The 16,385-nt window shown below is 31.9% G+C and overlaps 1 long non-coding RNA gene across 1 annotated transcript; it reads left to right on the top strand.

Moving 5' to 3' along the window:
* Positions 1-227: 227 nt before the first annotated feature.
* LOC127725315 (uncharacterized) lies at positions 228-10,111 on the top strand. Its single transcript, XR_007992915.1, has 3 exons — positions 228-582; positions 1,714-1,908; positions 8,739-10,111. It is a non-coding gene; the product is annotated as an uncharacterized LOC127725315 (long non-coding RNA).
* The last annotated feature ends 6,274 nt before the right edge of the window (positions 10,112-16,385 follow it).

Raw genomic sequence — 16,385 nt, 5'->3', positions numbered from 1 at the left:
CAAATATATGTGTATTTATATATGTAAACAAAAATTTGTAATTTTATTTAAGTGTTTCTTTTTCGCATTTTAAATAGTTTAATTGTCGACTTGAATTTTACGGGCTTTCATAATTGTAATAACCATGATAATGATCAATTGTGTATGCTAATTTTCCATTATTATGTTGAAATCCATGTACAAATATTTTTTGTAATAATTTGTAACTGCATGTATTAATAGTTGTATATTAACAATTCGATCCTTTTCAATTTAACACTGAAAATTAATGTGTCCATCCCCTCCCACGATTTTAATATTCGCCTGTTCATTTTCTCTTCATCCTTTACCGTTTTGTTTTGCGTTAACCAAATCGGACACTTAGAAAAACGAACATAAATTACATTAACCAACAGTATTTAAAATTTCAGGTTGATGTCACTTCGACGGGAGTTGTTTTTGTGTTAACCAACAACAAAATAAGATACATATTTTTTTTTTTTTTTTTTTTTTATCGGAAACTGTTCTTTACCAGGATGAAATCAAAGTGAAAGGTGTTTGGGAACGTATATACAGGAATTCTTGTCAACTTGTTTCTAATGAGTAAGTTTGATATTCTTAATATAGGGTTTTTTCAAATTAATTCTATAGAATAAGTTAATGAAAAGGAACATTGAGTAGAATTATTTCAGGGGTATTTCCTTTTAATTCTTTTTCTATAGGGGATGAAAGGTGTTATGTGGTTGTTACATCGTTGACACTTTTAAGTTCTTACTTTTCTTATTGAACATTATACCATAAGTTCTCCATCTGTTTAAGAACTATTGAACCGCTGCCAGGCACAACGTCATACTTTGAAAAGGAGACGTTTAAAAATGGTTCTAGCAAACAATCAATTCTCTTTAAAGGTTGGTTTACTATATATACTGTAGATACACATTCTGGTTCTTCATCTACGCAACAACAGAATACGACGGGACATTCGAAAATAATTGATCAAATATCATTCATAATTTAGTATGCCAGACGTTGCCAGACGAGGGTTTCGTTGTCACAAGATTCATCAGTGGCGCATGACTCAAAACAGTAGGAGGGCCATCTCAAATACAAAGTTGAAAGGCATTTAAAAAGTGAAAACTCCGAAAAACTGTGTCAAATACGGGTATGTAAATCTATGACTTAGGATAACAAAAACATGAATAACTCAACATTTAAAGTCGGATTATAATATTTTAATACTAAAACGAGGGTTTCGTTGTCACAAGATTCATCAGTGGCGCATGACTCAAAACAGTAGGAGGGCCATCTCAAAAACAAAGTTGAAAGGCATTTAAAAAGTGGAAACTCCGAAAAACTGTGTCAAATACGGGTATGTAAATCTATGACTTAGGATAACAAAAACATGAATAACTCAACATTTAAACTCGGATTATAATATTTCAATACTAAAACTAACTTTAATTGTGTATGAAGTACGCTCTTTAATCAACATGCAACAAGTGTGCCATATATGATGTTATAGTATCACGTGGTCGTATTATCTATTCGCAGTGAATTTACTATATGGGTTTGCTTTTTTTCTTATCTAGAAGACATATGTCCGGAACAAAATAGGGACTCATACAGATGATCTAAGACGGTTTTTTGCCCAATTAGCCTAATTTTAATAGAAATTAAATAAACTGAAATATTTATGATGATAGATGATTTAGTTGTAATAATAGTTTTTTACAGGAATGGCAATACCATGGACTGATGATACAATTCAGGACAGAGAACAATTAAGGACACGAACTGATGAACTAGACTCACAGTCAACATTTGCACATTTTAACTTCGTCAGTCAGTCAAGATCAGCTGGTGAACTGCGCAGCCAGTGTAATACTAATAGGCAAAACGATGACTTATTTATCGAAACTACACATTCACGTGAGTAGATAGTGAATTGGTATCGGGATCTGAAAATCTGAAAATTCGTAAAAATTAATAGTTTTTTGCTGTTAAGGTTTTTCAAATAGTGACATATACACTAGTATGTAAATCATATTTTGCGTATAATAACTATGAATGAAATGATATCATGCAAGGAAGAATTAAATTTACAATAAATCAATAACATGTCATAATTAGACAAACAAAATTTTTCTAATCCTTGACTATTGATCTATGGTGCACAGGAGTAGTTGAATCATTGGACATCAATCCGCGTCTCCTTTTTTTTTTACAAAATATTATATGAAAGTTAAATGAAACAGAAATTTAACAATAAGGTCTTCAACACACTTCAGGCGCCTATTCACATTTGTGGTAGATATATGAAATCAATATGATTAACAACTGTGCACATTTTCCATATCGTGTTGAGTTTAATGTGCTTTTAGATTATGATACAAGTGACCCAAATAATTCACAAGACGGGTGGCGACGTGGAGCAGGATACGCCTACAATTCTAGAGCACCTGGGATCACCCGGTGTTTTGTTGGGTCCATATCTCTCGGTCGTTGGTTGTCTATGTTGTTTTATGTAGACTGCTTTGTTTTTGGTCGTTTTTTCGTTTATTTTTTTGTTTTTTTTTTTGCCATGTGGTTGTCAGTTTACATTCGACTTATGACTTTGACTGTATCTTCAGTATCTTCCGCCCCTCTATTTAAATAAGGAAATGTTAAGTCCCATTTGGATGCTTTCAAAGGTATGTCTTTTTGATACTGTCAAACATATGCATTTGGCATATCGTTTTGTTATGATAGTTCCTTTAATGTCCACTGAAATTGATATCATATCGACTTAAACGAATCTTAGACTTGTTAAGACATTTTGTAACTAACTACTCAAGATTGGGATGTTGATAATAGGAAAATGTTATTTGTGTCATTAAAGACCATACATGAACCAAGATATGCATTGGTGTATGATATACACAGGCAAATTTTGTTCACGTAAAAATCACGTGAAAATCACGTGAATTTCACATGAAATTTTTCACGTGAGATTCACCTCAAACAAGCTTAAACATGAAACTCACGTGAAATTTTTCACGTGAAACTCACGTTAAATTTACGTGAATTTCACGTGAATCGAGCTTTCATGTGGAATTTTTCACATGAAATTAACGTGATTCGAGCTTTCAAGTGAAATTCACGTTCAATTTTTCACGTGAAATTAATGTGAATCGAGCTTTCACATTATTTTATTTAAATGAAATTAAGGTGAATTGATTATCAATAACACAAATTTCACAGTTTTTGAGCATATTTTAGATAAGTAAATGCTAATCTAGTACACATTCTATTTTGATATATATAAATATTCTTCTTGGTCTTGACGATGTATTCATACTTCCATTCTATTTTACTTTCTCTTTGTATCTTAAAATTCTTGGTCCTAAACAATACAAATAATATTTATTCATCAACTCCAACTCACAATATCTTCAATGCAGCAGATATGATGCAATGAAACCAAGAAGGCAAGCAAATATCCAGGGCACCATAGTTCACTCATAGAACATTTTGGTTGTGTTCAAGTCTCAATATTTTTTTAATTTGATGTATGGAAGGTGATTCATTTATAAAAGATGTATGCACTGATGTATATTTCATTTTTAATATGTATGCATAAGTCTTTTTGTGTTCATCAGTTTTGAGATATTCCAATCACATTATGGAAAAGTCTTACTTGCAAAAGATGCCAATTCTTCTTATGAGAGTTTTGAAGAAAAAAGGTAGTTCACCCTGCCACATACTGATGTATCTGGTCAATTAAACAGATCATGACATATTGTTTAGACACCTGTCTATTGTTGAGGACTGTATGTTAGCCCCTAATGCCTTTCAGGTGTTTTTGTTGATGTATTACTGTCTGATTGATTTATACCTTATATCTCATTGTATTTATAAACTGAAATAGAAAGTTCTGTGAAAAATATTTGATATACCATATTGAAAGTCTTGCTGTTATTTACAACCATTTCCTTCTTATTTCATATATGGTTTTCAGTTTTTCATTTTAACACTGGTCTTAAGGCTAAGTCAAAAAGAAAATTAATGTTGACAAACAACAGGCATATACCATTAAAAGATCTCAAAGTTTGGCTGCACAATAAGCTAAAAATTCTTGTTATTTAAGATATTTATATCAAAATCATTTTAAAACAAGCATTTTCCATTTTTAGACAGTAACTGTCATGTTGACACAATAATTTGAATTTGAATTGTATTATATGCTGAAAGTACTTGTGGTTGAAAAAAAATATACACAATATTCAATTCCAGGTGTTTAGATTTCTAGAATGCACCACTCCCATATCATGACTACATGTTAATAATGTTTAAGTGTTCTCTCCTACATGTAATTGCTACATGTATTTGTACACAAGGCTTCCTTCATACATTTGCACTTGTCCTTCTAAGATGTTGCTTCAATGATAAAATCCTGTAGTTGCATAATCAGCTATAAACTCTTGGAATACATTTGCTGTAATAATAAAAAGAACAGCATATATTGTTTTGTAAAATATACATCAAATTAAATATTGCCTTACCATTCAAGCAGAAATGATAACATAAATTTAATATCCAAACTTACCGGGTACATATATATATATATACTTTCATAAATTGTGACTTGGATGGCGAGTTGTCTCATTGGCACTCATACCACATCTTCTTATATCTATGTATATAATCATACATGTATATTGTGTGTTGGATTAACTGGAGTGGAATATTAATAGTTGTTGTTTGTTGATGCACTTCTTTTTGATTACCTCTGCTATGGAGGTTGTGGAGGTTTATAATGGTTGAAATTTGCCATGAAACCTGGAATTTGAAATCATTACAGATGAAAATCAAAATGCTCTGATCATTCTGACGATATAAACCTATTTAATATTAATTTCATAAAATTCTGGCAAGAATTGTACACAAGAGACCTAAAAATGCAATTTTCCAAATAATTAATGTTTCCAAGGGGCATAACTCTTTTAAAAATGATTGATTGGCACTGATTTTAAAACTCGTCAGACACTGTTGATATAACCTATCAAAATAAGTTTCCTAAAAATTTGACAAGAATTGTACAAGACATGCAAGTGAGAGCGCTTATAATGCCAAAGGGATTGACGGACTCCAGGTATTTTTATGTCCCCACTGTTTTATGGTGCTTGTCCCAAAGATATAAGAATAATTATAAGTTTACGATAAGTATCAAATAAACTTAACATTACCAATGATTCATGAAAATATACTGTCAAGCAAATATTCAGGTCAAGTTCAGATAAACCAAGCCAGACAGACATGTGCACCTTACAACATGTACAATTATTGCATACACCAAACTAGAGGCTCCTAGGAACCTGTGTCGCTCACCAGATATTTTTATTTACAATTGATGCATGAAATAATGCAACCGTTATACTTTCGCTTTAGTTCTAGAGATATAAGTCAAAAACTGCATTTTCCCTCTATGTTCTATTTTTAGCCATGTCTGCCATGTTTTTAAAAACTACATACCCTAATGATGACCGTGGCCAAGTTTGGTTTATTTGTCTCTGTTGTTTCAGGAGAAGACTTTTGTAAATTAAAAAATTTACGAAAAATTGTTAAATTTGACTTTAAAGGGCAAAAACTCCTTATCAGGTCAATTTACCATTTTGGTCACGATGACTTATTTGTAGATTTTACTTTGCTGAACATTATTGCTATTTACAGTTTATCTCTATGTATAATAATATTCAAGATAATAACCAAAAACTGCAAAATTTCCTTAAAATTACTAATTCAAAGGCAGCAACCCAACAACAGACAGATAGATCATAATCTTATGAACATATTTTACCACATGTCAAATTTTCTCTAAGTGCTTTACTTTCAAAGATATATGCCAAAAACTGCATTGTACCCCTATGTTCCATTTTAAGCCATGTCAGCCATGTTGGTTGGTCGGCGGGGTCATCAGACACATTTTTTACACTAGATACCCTAATGATGATTGTGGCAAAGTTTGGTTAAATTTGGCCAAGTAGTTTCAGAGGAGAAGATTTTTGTAAAAGTTAACGGACGACGACGGACGATGACGACGACGCCAAGTGATGAGAAAAAGCTCACTTGGCCCATTGGGCCAGGTGAGCTAAAAAAGCTGATCTTTTAATTGATTATACATGTAGCATGTATAGTATACACCAAACAGACTAAATTAATAAATCTTAATATTGACCAATGAACCATCAAAATCAGATCATGCATGGTCAGATGAACTCTGTCCAGACAGACATGTACAACTTACAATCATTCCATACATCATATATACTTGACATATTGCCTACAAGGAATAAAAGTTAACATTGACCAATGAACCATGGAAATGCGGTCATTGTTCATTCTAAACACCAAATACAGTTGATCTACTCAAGTTCTGCTTACTATATCTGAGAAAAGGACCGACATGTGTTAATCATGTAACTTTTACCTTGACAGCTCCATGAAGTAAGGTCAGGTGAACCCTGTCTCACAAACATGTACGTTTACATATAAACATTGCAAGGAGGCAATATTCCAAATACAGATATCCTAATTTATTCATAATATAAAAAAAAGAAATTCACAAAGCAAAAAAACCTAAACTTTTTTTTCAAGCAGTCGCTGAACCATTAAAATGTGATCTAACATGGCCAACCAACATATGATGGACAGAAACATTGTAACAAAAGGCATCTGTATACAATTTATGAAACATCCAAGTCTTCTACCCTATGAAATATACATTGTAAAGCTTAATAATACAAATAGTGAAACCCAGCAGCCACTACCATATGCATGGACTTCCCTTTTTTGAAATTGCCTTGGAATTCAGTATTTTCGTTATTGTTATACCATCTGGACTATTAATACTGTAACAAATATACATACCAGTTACATATACATGTGAGAAATTCAGTATTGGGCACAGAGCTGTGACAACATGGGAAAAAATAAATGGGTTCAAATAATAACAGAATGTATGTATTCTTGAAGAAATTTTTTTTTTTTTTTGAATACATACCTGTTAGATAGTCGATGGAGTATTCTATCCAAAAATTCAGAAAAAAAATCAAGTAATCTTTTCTGTTGCGTTCATAACATAGTGTCTCAAAGTCAGCTTTTTAATGACTCCTCTGTATTTCAATAATGAAATATAAAGTAACAATAATCAAAAAGTGAAACATAAGTTAAATAAAACACAAATTGGAATTTTTGAAAATATATGACATATTTAAGAAACAAACATTATGAGGACACCGTTACATACAGAACGCAACAAACATTATACATTTTTAATACATTTTGTCGAAACTATATTACCCTTGGACACTATATAGGACTTAAAAATATGTTTATCGTAGATCTATAAATTTTAAGAGATAATTAAAAATATTTGAAAATTATGCAGCTTTTTTAGGTGTAAATTTCCTGGTTTTACATGTTTCAAGACTGTAGTTTTTTTTTTTGATAAGTAATAACAAATCTATCAAAGTTGTAAATTTAACCAATCATTCGCTATAAATTAACAAATAATTATTTTAGACAATCTTTAATTATCTTCTTAAAACATACTTGTTAATAAGCCAAATAAAAATATACATTGACGGATCCAGAAATTTTCATAGGGTGGGGGGGGGGGGGGGGGGGGGGGGGGGGGGGGGGGGGGGCACTAACTGACCTAAAGGGGCTTCAGTGATTCCCTATATAATCAACTAAAATTTTTCCCACAAAAGGGGAGGGGCAAAGCCCCCTGGATCCGCCTATGATATATGCATGGTTCCACTCACCGTTACCCTAAACTACCCTACTTTTTAGTCTTAATAATAGCCTACCCTAAAGATTTTTTTGTCATTTTTCATTAATCACTGTTAAAGCAGAATGTTACTCCCATAGACTCAATGTTAAAAAAAAAAACACAACATAAAATCTTCTTCAATAATTTTTTTTTTACATTTTGGCGATTATGTCAAAATGGCAATAATTAGTGCACACACTTAATTATTTTAAACAGTTATTTTATCTTGTGTGCAAAACCAACCACGTAAGCACATTATATAAAAAATTAGCCTCAGTCAGATCAAATGAATTTCACGTGAATTTCACGTTAGTCAAATCATGTGAAATTCACGTGAGTCAAATCATGTGAATTTAATGTGAGTGAGATCACGTGAATTTCACGTGAAAAAAGTCTATGTGAAATTCACATGAATTTCACATGAATTTTACATGAGTTTCACGTTAACAAGTTCACATTAAATTCGCGTAAGTCAGATCGTGTGAGTTTCACGTGAATGTCATGTGAATTTTACGTGAAAACTGTTTACGTGAAATTCGCATGAAAAATTCATGTGATATTCACGTGAGCAAAAATTCACGTGAAATTCATGTGAAACTCACGTGAACAAAATTTGCCTGTGTATGCTTGTTGTTAATTGTTCATTAATGCAATTCCAAAAAAGAAAAACAATCAACGACATAACTAACAAAAAGAAGGTGTGTTAGTTTGTGTAAATTCTGCTCCATGAGAAGTAAATAAGAGAATCATGAGTTCTTTAAGAAATGTCGGAAATAAGTCTGTTGGACGAAGACCCTCAAACAGAATAACAGCAAAACATGCAAAATCAATAATATATGTCTATTTGATAAATACTTTTAGTTGCATGCATGATAAAACAAAAACTCGTTCGAATATCACAATTTGTATTACATATATTTACAGTAACGTTCGCTTATAATTGTAGGTGTTTTGGCACTGCAGAGGGAAAACATGGAGCTGAAGTCAAAGTTAAATTGTTTCATATGTAAACAAAACCAGTTCACACATGTATTAATTCCATGCAGTCATGTTGTATGTGGTGATTGCGTTAAGCTTACAATTTGTTCTTGCAATATACACATTGAATCATCTCATCCATGCACGTTACCGTCTATTCCTCACACTACAGAACAGGAAATGTCGTTTTAGTCATCCATCAGTTCATCGGACTTATTTTCAATTGACTTCAATACCTCGTAGAACAATTTGGAATGATATAATGGTTTCAAAAATAGACTAACTTAACTAAAGTCTAACAATTGATATTGGAATTCGTTAAGGAGCCATATAACATTTATCTAACGTGTTTTAGTGTAATTTACCCTAAATGAAATGACTGCTTATGATTAGTGATGCAGGATTTTGTATTACAAATGACCTTTAAGATGCTACATGTTATTTTATGAGAGACATGTGTGTGCTACTCCTTTGTAGTAGCATCCCTTCTTGATATTCACAGTTATTGTCTAGCTAAAAGTTCATTCATTTTATATGTTTTAAAGTAGTGTGTATATTTATATTAGGCTTCTAGTTTTAAATGTTCCTTTTTTTCTGCATTGACATTGTTCATATGATTGTTTCTTGGTCATGCATAATATCTCGCTTTCCTATAAATTTTATGCCGTTGCTGCATAAAATATGTTGTTGTTAAGTACGGCCCCGACATTGAAGAGTAGGACGGCCTGATTTAAAATATCAAGGTTATGTACTTTACGCTAGGTAGCAGTTACTGCTAGCATTTGTTTCATATAGTAATGTTTGATTTATTGTAACTGGGTTTTTGTTCATATCAATTATTCTGTCGTTGCCGAAATAAGATAACTGTTTCAGTATATATTTTGATTGATTATTCTTTTATGTACCTTTTAGTAGTTAATGGATAAAGCTAAACAGGGGAGTTTGGTCTAAAGAAAACTTGTTACATCCGATACCATATTCCTGTGTACACGGAATATTGGCAGTGGCTGTTCTATTTCATATCTTAATGTTGTTTCTATATACATCTTAGTGCAGATCTGTAATAGCCAGTGCTTAATGTACCCCATTCTAAATAGACCTTTACACCAGTACACTTATGAAGACATCGGATCGCTGTATATGTGTTTTTATACCATTTGACATATAGAGTAGACATATGAAAATTGTTGATTGATTGATTGATGGTTGAAAACTGTTGACATGTTGTAGTTGTTTCGTCTTTCTTTGTTTTTTCTTCTTTTTGTGTAGTTTGCTTGCATTTTCCATTTTGTATACCTTGCATCACAATTTTGTCAAAGTCTAATAAACAATGAAACTCAATGTAAAATTTGGATACTCATGTCAGTTCAATCAATAGAGGGATAATCGACTTCTGAATGTAAAGTTCCTGTTGCCCCATCATATAGGGTGTACATATCACAACTTTTACAATTTACTAGTAATACTCTAATGAAGCTTACTTAAATTAACGTAGTTTTTCAATGACCCAAAAATACTCTTTACTGGGTTTCATATATCACATAACTTTGAATACTTTCCATAATTTTTTAAACGTTATTCCATTGGGTACTCGTTGTGTTCCAGTAAGGCTACGAGGACGAACGGTTGTATTTGGATCTACAAAAGTGTTACCGTCTACATACATGTTGACGATCTGATGTTCATCCTACATACACCCCTGTCTCGTTCGGATTGGTTTTCATACTGTTGTCTTTTTTGTTTTTATTGGGGTGGTGTAATCTAAATGAATTAAAGAGTTTTGAACATCACTTTACAACAGTTCTTATAAAAAACAGATTGCGCGTATATACCCTTAATTTCTAACGAATTATACATATGTTACTTGAATGAATTGCACGAGTACTTTCATTTTTTTTTCTTCCAAAGTCCGCTATTTTATTTGATCTCAAAAAAGATGAAACTTTTGTTTTTAGCTTAGGTTACTCACTGCTCGTGATATTATGTGTATGTTTATGTATATAAATAAACCGATTATTAGTTTTATAAATGTATATATTCTTTCATTTCAAAGAAAGAACTTTGTTTCTTCTCTGTGTTATCAAACGGCTCAAGTCTAGTTCTCATTTATAGCATGTTTGTAGTTCTATAATCTACTTTGCAAGTACTGGACCAGATATGGCATAACGTAAAATCTGTACCAAAAATATTCATATTTATAAAATGAAAGTAAAACACAGGAACTAACGATAAATAAAGCCAAAACAAACAGGTCAAACAAATTCTAAAACACACATACGAAAATCAACTGTCGTACATATTGAAGTAGTTCATCGAAATTATGTTTAGTTGTTTCAATACTTACGCATATGTTATTTCATGAAATGGTCTGCATGACACAAAACATATAATCGTCTGGTCATTATGTACATTTTATCAAATGTGTCTGTTTTTTTATAAGTGTTGCTGACAAAATAATACTGAAATAATTTCGAATGATTTATGTCATTTATTTTTATATTCGACCTAATTTTTTAGATACATTAGGGAGTTATGAAGCGGCCAAGGAATAGTTTACCCAATTGTCTTTTCTTTTTAGAAAACTCCTTCTATCTACGTAATATGTCTGTTTATTTTATTGCCTATAAGATCTAATTACTTGTATTTAGTATTTTCCGTTCTTAAATGCACTTCGAGAATCTTGTTTTAAACATGCCATAACGTTAAATCTATTTTTGGAAATATTTAGAATTGTCGAAAAACGAAATCATTTAAACAGAAAAAAACTAGATGAATGAACACGCCAGTATATATCACAAATTATGATTGTTCTTCAAAATGCCTATGCATGTATAATACAATATGGAACAATTAACCACTTAACCGTTTTCGTGAATTATGTTGGATTATTGCCATCTTAACTCTGTCAACTTTAATGTACTCTCCCGATAATCTGACACATTACCAATACAACATGTATCATTATTATTTACATCCCAGCTCCTTTGTTCTACCAGGGGTGATCTGAGCCGGATCACCCCTACCAGATCACCCTAGCTTGAGTTTCTTTGTTCTGCATGCTTTCCTTTGTTCTGTAACATTTTGGCGGGAATGTCGATATATACTAAAACTTAGAAATATTTATACGGAAAAGACTAACTATCAAAATTTATGTTGAAAAATTCAGTGTCTATGCTGGAAATCGAACTCAAGACCTTTAGCATATAGACACACGAGTCATAGCCCTACACCAGCACCTCTGGATACAAATCAATGTTATTTTAACATATTTAAACATTGTGTTCAGGGCTCATAAAGGGTATATACCATATAGTGATATATAAAGTATATAATAATGATTGTGTGGCGTTCTAAACTAGATTTTATGAAGCGTAAATGGTTTTTTATCTAACCTAGAACAGGTGGGATGTAAAATAGTTATCCCATTCGGACTTGGTGTGTCAGTGTTAGATAACCCTCTGGCCTCCGGCCATCGGGATGATCTTACACTGACACACCGCGTCCTCATAGGATAACTATTACTGACGACTTAAATATGAGTACTGATCCTTTTTTCTGATACTCTTCGTTTGTCCTATTTAATTAAATTTAATTTAATTTATTCTCATTGTAATTGATAAGACATTATAACTTACTTTCCATTTGTGCAAATTTTGTTTCATGTGTAACAATTATAAACATTTACTCAGGCAAAGTGCAAGTGCAAAAAATTGATTCATGTTTTCGCTAAATCTGGTTTTAATCAATTTGTGTTACTGATCATCTAGTCTCATGAAATTTTCCATCCGTTTCTACGGTTTTTGGTTTCTAAATAGCTTATTTTTATATCCACTCCAAGGGCTAAAATTATGTTAAACTAAATACTCTCCTTTGTTGTTTCAAATGTTGGTCTACTTACATTATTTTATTTCTTATAGAAAGAAACAATTGTTTCCTCCGTTTATCAGTCTCAAATACACAAAGAAAAACGTTTTAAACGCAGAGTTTAACTTTCAAAACAATCAACCTAAAATGTTGTTAATTCATCACTACAATAAAGAGGCAGTATCCGTGATAAATGTATTAATGCACAAAAAAATTATCACACTTTTAAAACAAGCCAATTTTCACTTCTGTTCTCGTACTATGAACAACAAAATTATTTATTTTGTAAAAAATATTTCCGTACTCCATGTATACCTTACAACAAAATTATTTTTATTTACATGTGTACGTTATTTTTTTTTTGCGGCATTTTGTCCACGGTTATGGTTGTCTTTCTGATATTGTTTTACATCTAACCCCTCTTTTTTTATTTTTTTTTATTTACATTGTGCCATAGATCAAATTTATTCGTTCAGTGTATGTTCACCTTTTTTTGTTAATGTGTCTTTTGATTGTGTTAAGCCATTTCAATTGATATTTTATAGTGTGTCTTTCTATGTTGTGATGTAACACTATTGTTTAAGGTTAGGTTGAAGGTTGGCGCCTATTAAAACGTTTAAACCCGCTGCATGTGTTTGCACCTATCCTAAGTCAGGAACCTGATGTTCAGTGGTTGTCGTTTGTTGGTGTGGTTCATAAGTGTTTCTCGTCTCTCGTTTTTTATATAGATTAGACCGTTGGTTTTCCTGTTTGAATGGTTTTACACTGGTCATTTTTGGGGCCCTTTATAGCTTGCTGTTTGGTGTGAGCCAAGGCTCCGTGTTAAAGGCCGTAATTTGACCTATAATTGTTTGCTTTTACAAATTGTGACTTGGATGAAGAGTTGTCTCATTGGCACTCATACCACATTTACTTATATCAATTTGTTTCACCATTTGTGTGGATGATTATCGACAAAATATATACAGTGTGGTTGGTTCACACAATAAAATTGAGAAAGGAAATGGGGAATATGTCAAAAAGACAACAACCCGACCATAGAGCAGAAAACAGCCAAAGGCTGCATGTACATTACGAGTTTGTGCTCTCTGTGTTCCATTTCGTGAATTTTAACATTTATATACACCCTTTCGTTTACACTATTTAATTGCCAAACATTCGCACCTTCTATTTTCTATGGTTTAAACCATCACGCAATTAAATGAGGGGATATTATATCATGATTCTCGAATTTTGAAGAACAAAATTGTATTGCCAGAAACAAGAGATAAAATAATTATTCCGAATAAGTCGTTTATGATTGTGATCAAAATAATCTATCTGCATTTTTTGCGGTAAAAATGTCACGAAACAAGAGAAAAACATGATAGCACTCATTTTATGGTTTTAATCAAAAAATACTTTCAATGTTACTTGTATTTTGCATACATCGAAACAAATTCATTATTTGTTTGCTTCATGCCAAAACAGTATTTTTAATACAACTGGACAATGTTTACTAACGTTTATATCTAGGTTAGCTGGTCTTATTTCGACTTATAATTGGACCTTGGTGCGAAGTTATACCTAAACCTATAATAAATGAATCTTTCACGTTAATGCACGTGATCGGTAAATGAATACAATAACAACGTATTTGATTTTTACGAAAGAAATCTCGAGCTCTGAATTTCTAAAAAAGATTACACCAAGGATTTCGATATCACAAACTTGCCAAAACCTTTCACTAAATTTTATCCTCGGTACAAGGACATCATTCACAAACACAAATCAACGTGCAGACTTCTTTTACGTTCTGGTATTTCACATCCAACATTTTATGGTAATATTCTATAAAAAGCACAAAAAATATTGTCATTCACCTCAAAAGTTAACCAAACCTTTAAACAGTCTTATTCACAAAGGATATATTTACGATACTGTTGTCAAGTAATTAAAGATGTCATTTTTGGAATTAATATTGATTCACTCATACTCATAGGGTCTTTGCATCGGAAATAAATACATGTATTCTAAAACCAGTTATTGGCATGATACGGGTTATGTTCTTCTCGTTTAATTTATGATGGCACGATACTAAACCTCTAACGGGAGGGATTGTGGTCGATTTGCATATGATGAAAGACATATAATCGTTTGATCAGTTTAATTGAGGTCTGGAGGTGGCATGTCAGTAACTGAAAGTAGTCCTTTGATCATGTATGTTAATCATTGTCATTTTGCTAAGTTTCTTCTGTTCTAACATCGGACTAGTACTGGGACTTCTGTTAAACTGAGTTTTACTATGCGTATTGCTGCGTGTTTGTTTATTCCACATTGTCTAGATGTATAATGGAGGGTTGAGGTCTCACAAAACATGTTTAATCCTGTCGCATTTTTGCGTCTGTCACAAGTCAGGTCCCTCTAGTCTTTGCTAGTTTTGTGGTTTTTTTGTTTGTTTGTTTGTTTTTTTTTATATTTATTTTGTTTAATTTGTATGTTTTGGAGTTTACTGTGGCTTCAATTTCGCTGAACTAGTAAACAGTATTTTAAAGGAGTCAGCTAAAGCTTGTCTCCGGCTGGGAGATATTCGCGCTGCATTGAAGACATATTGGTGGCCTTTGGGTGTTTTCTGCACTTTGGTCGGGTTGTTGTCTCTTTGATACATTTCTCGTTTCCACTCTCTTTTGTAATATCACTCAGATTAACCTAATGTTTTCTTTTATTACTCTTTTAAAGTTAAGACCAACACCTATATAGGATCGTGTATATTATTAGTTGGAAACGAAGTGTTATATTTTGTCACGAATACTTAAATATATAACATTTTATAATTACATGTTCTATTTTTAGAATAGGGTAAATCCCTATTTTTGCACTACTTGTTATTGAAATTTTTGTTGTTTATTTTATATAATATATCATGTTTTATATGAACAATATTAAGGTTCCAGTACATGCCGTGTAAGGTCACATTCAATCGTTGCTAATGATTGGTGTTAAAATACCCAAAACGAGCTATTTTTAATTGAATATACTAAATTTGGTTAAATTGCTCATTTCTTTTAAAACAATTAGAGTTGAATATCTCTCTTTTCCTTGTTATTGTTCAATAACATTTACTAATGTGAAAACGCTGTTTCTCTCTCTCTCTCTCTCTCTCTCTCTCTCTCTCTCTCTCTCTCTCTCTCTCTCTCTCTTCTTTTCTCTTCTCTTCTTTTCTTTTCTCTTCTCTTCTCTTCTCTTCTCTTCTCTCCTCTCTCTGTATCGTTGTTTTCTCTTGCATTAACTAAATCGATATTGTATATACATGTACGTTAAACGGTAATATTACGGTCTGATGATAGTTCGTTTTGCGTTAACCAACAATAGATAGTAGATATAAAGAATTAAGCGCAAATTTTTCTGTTTTTGGACGAAATAATTAAAATTGCATCATGTTTGGATACGTTTATACAGGAACTTTCTGCAACATGTATGTAAAAAGTAAGTCTTTTGTTTTTTAAAGTCAGTTTTAAAAATGTTCTGCAGTACTTTATGAAAATGGGCTTTGTGTTCAATAATTTCAGGGAAAATATAACTCTTTTTTTTTTTTTTTTAACAACATAATTATTTTATTCATCAAATATTGCTTGTTACATAAATCATCAAGATTCCAAGCTTCTCTTGACGTACCCTGTTATGATCCACTGACTACCCAGGGAATAGTCAGCTGATTAGATTAATTGACATACATTTTGTTTACAAAACATTATAATAACAATACTAGAAA

Source organism: Mytilus californianus, unplaced genomic scaffold (genome assembly GCF_021869535.1).
Source record: "Mytilus californianus isolate M0D057914Y unplaced genomic scaffold, xbMytCali1.0.p SCAF_15, whole genome shotgun sequence".
NCBI classification, from domain to species: Eukaryota; Metazoa; Mollusca; class Bivalvia; order Mytilida; family Mytilidae; genus Mytilus; species Mytilus californianus.
Note: the sequence above shows the minus strand (reverse complement) of the source record. Positions and strands in the feature narration are given on the sequence as shown.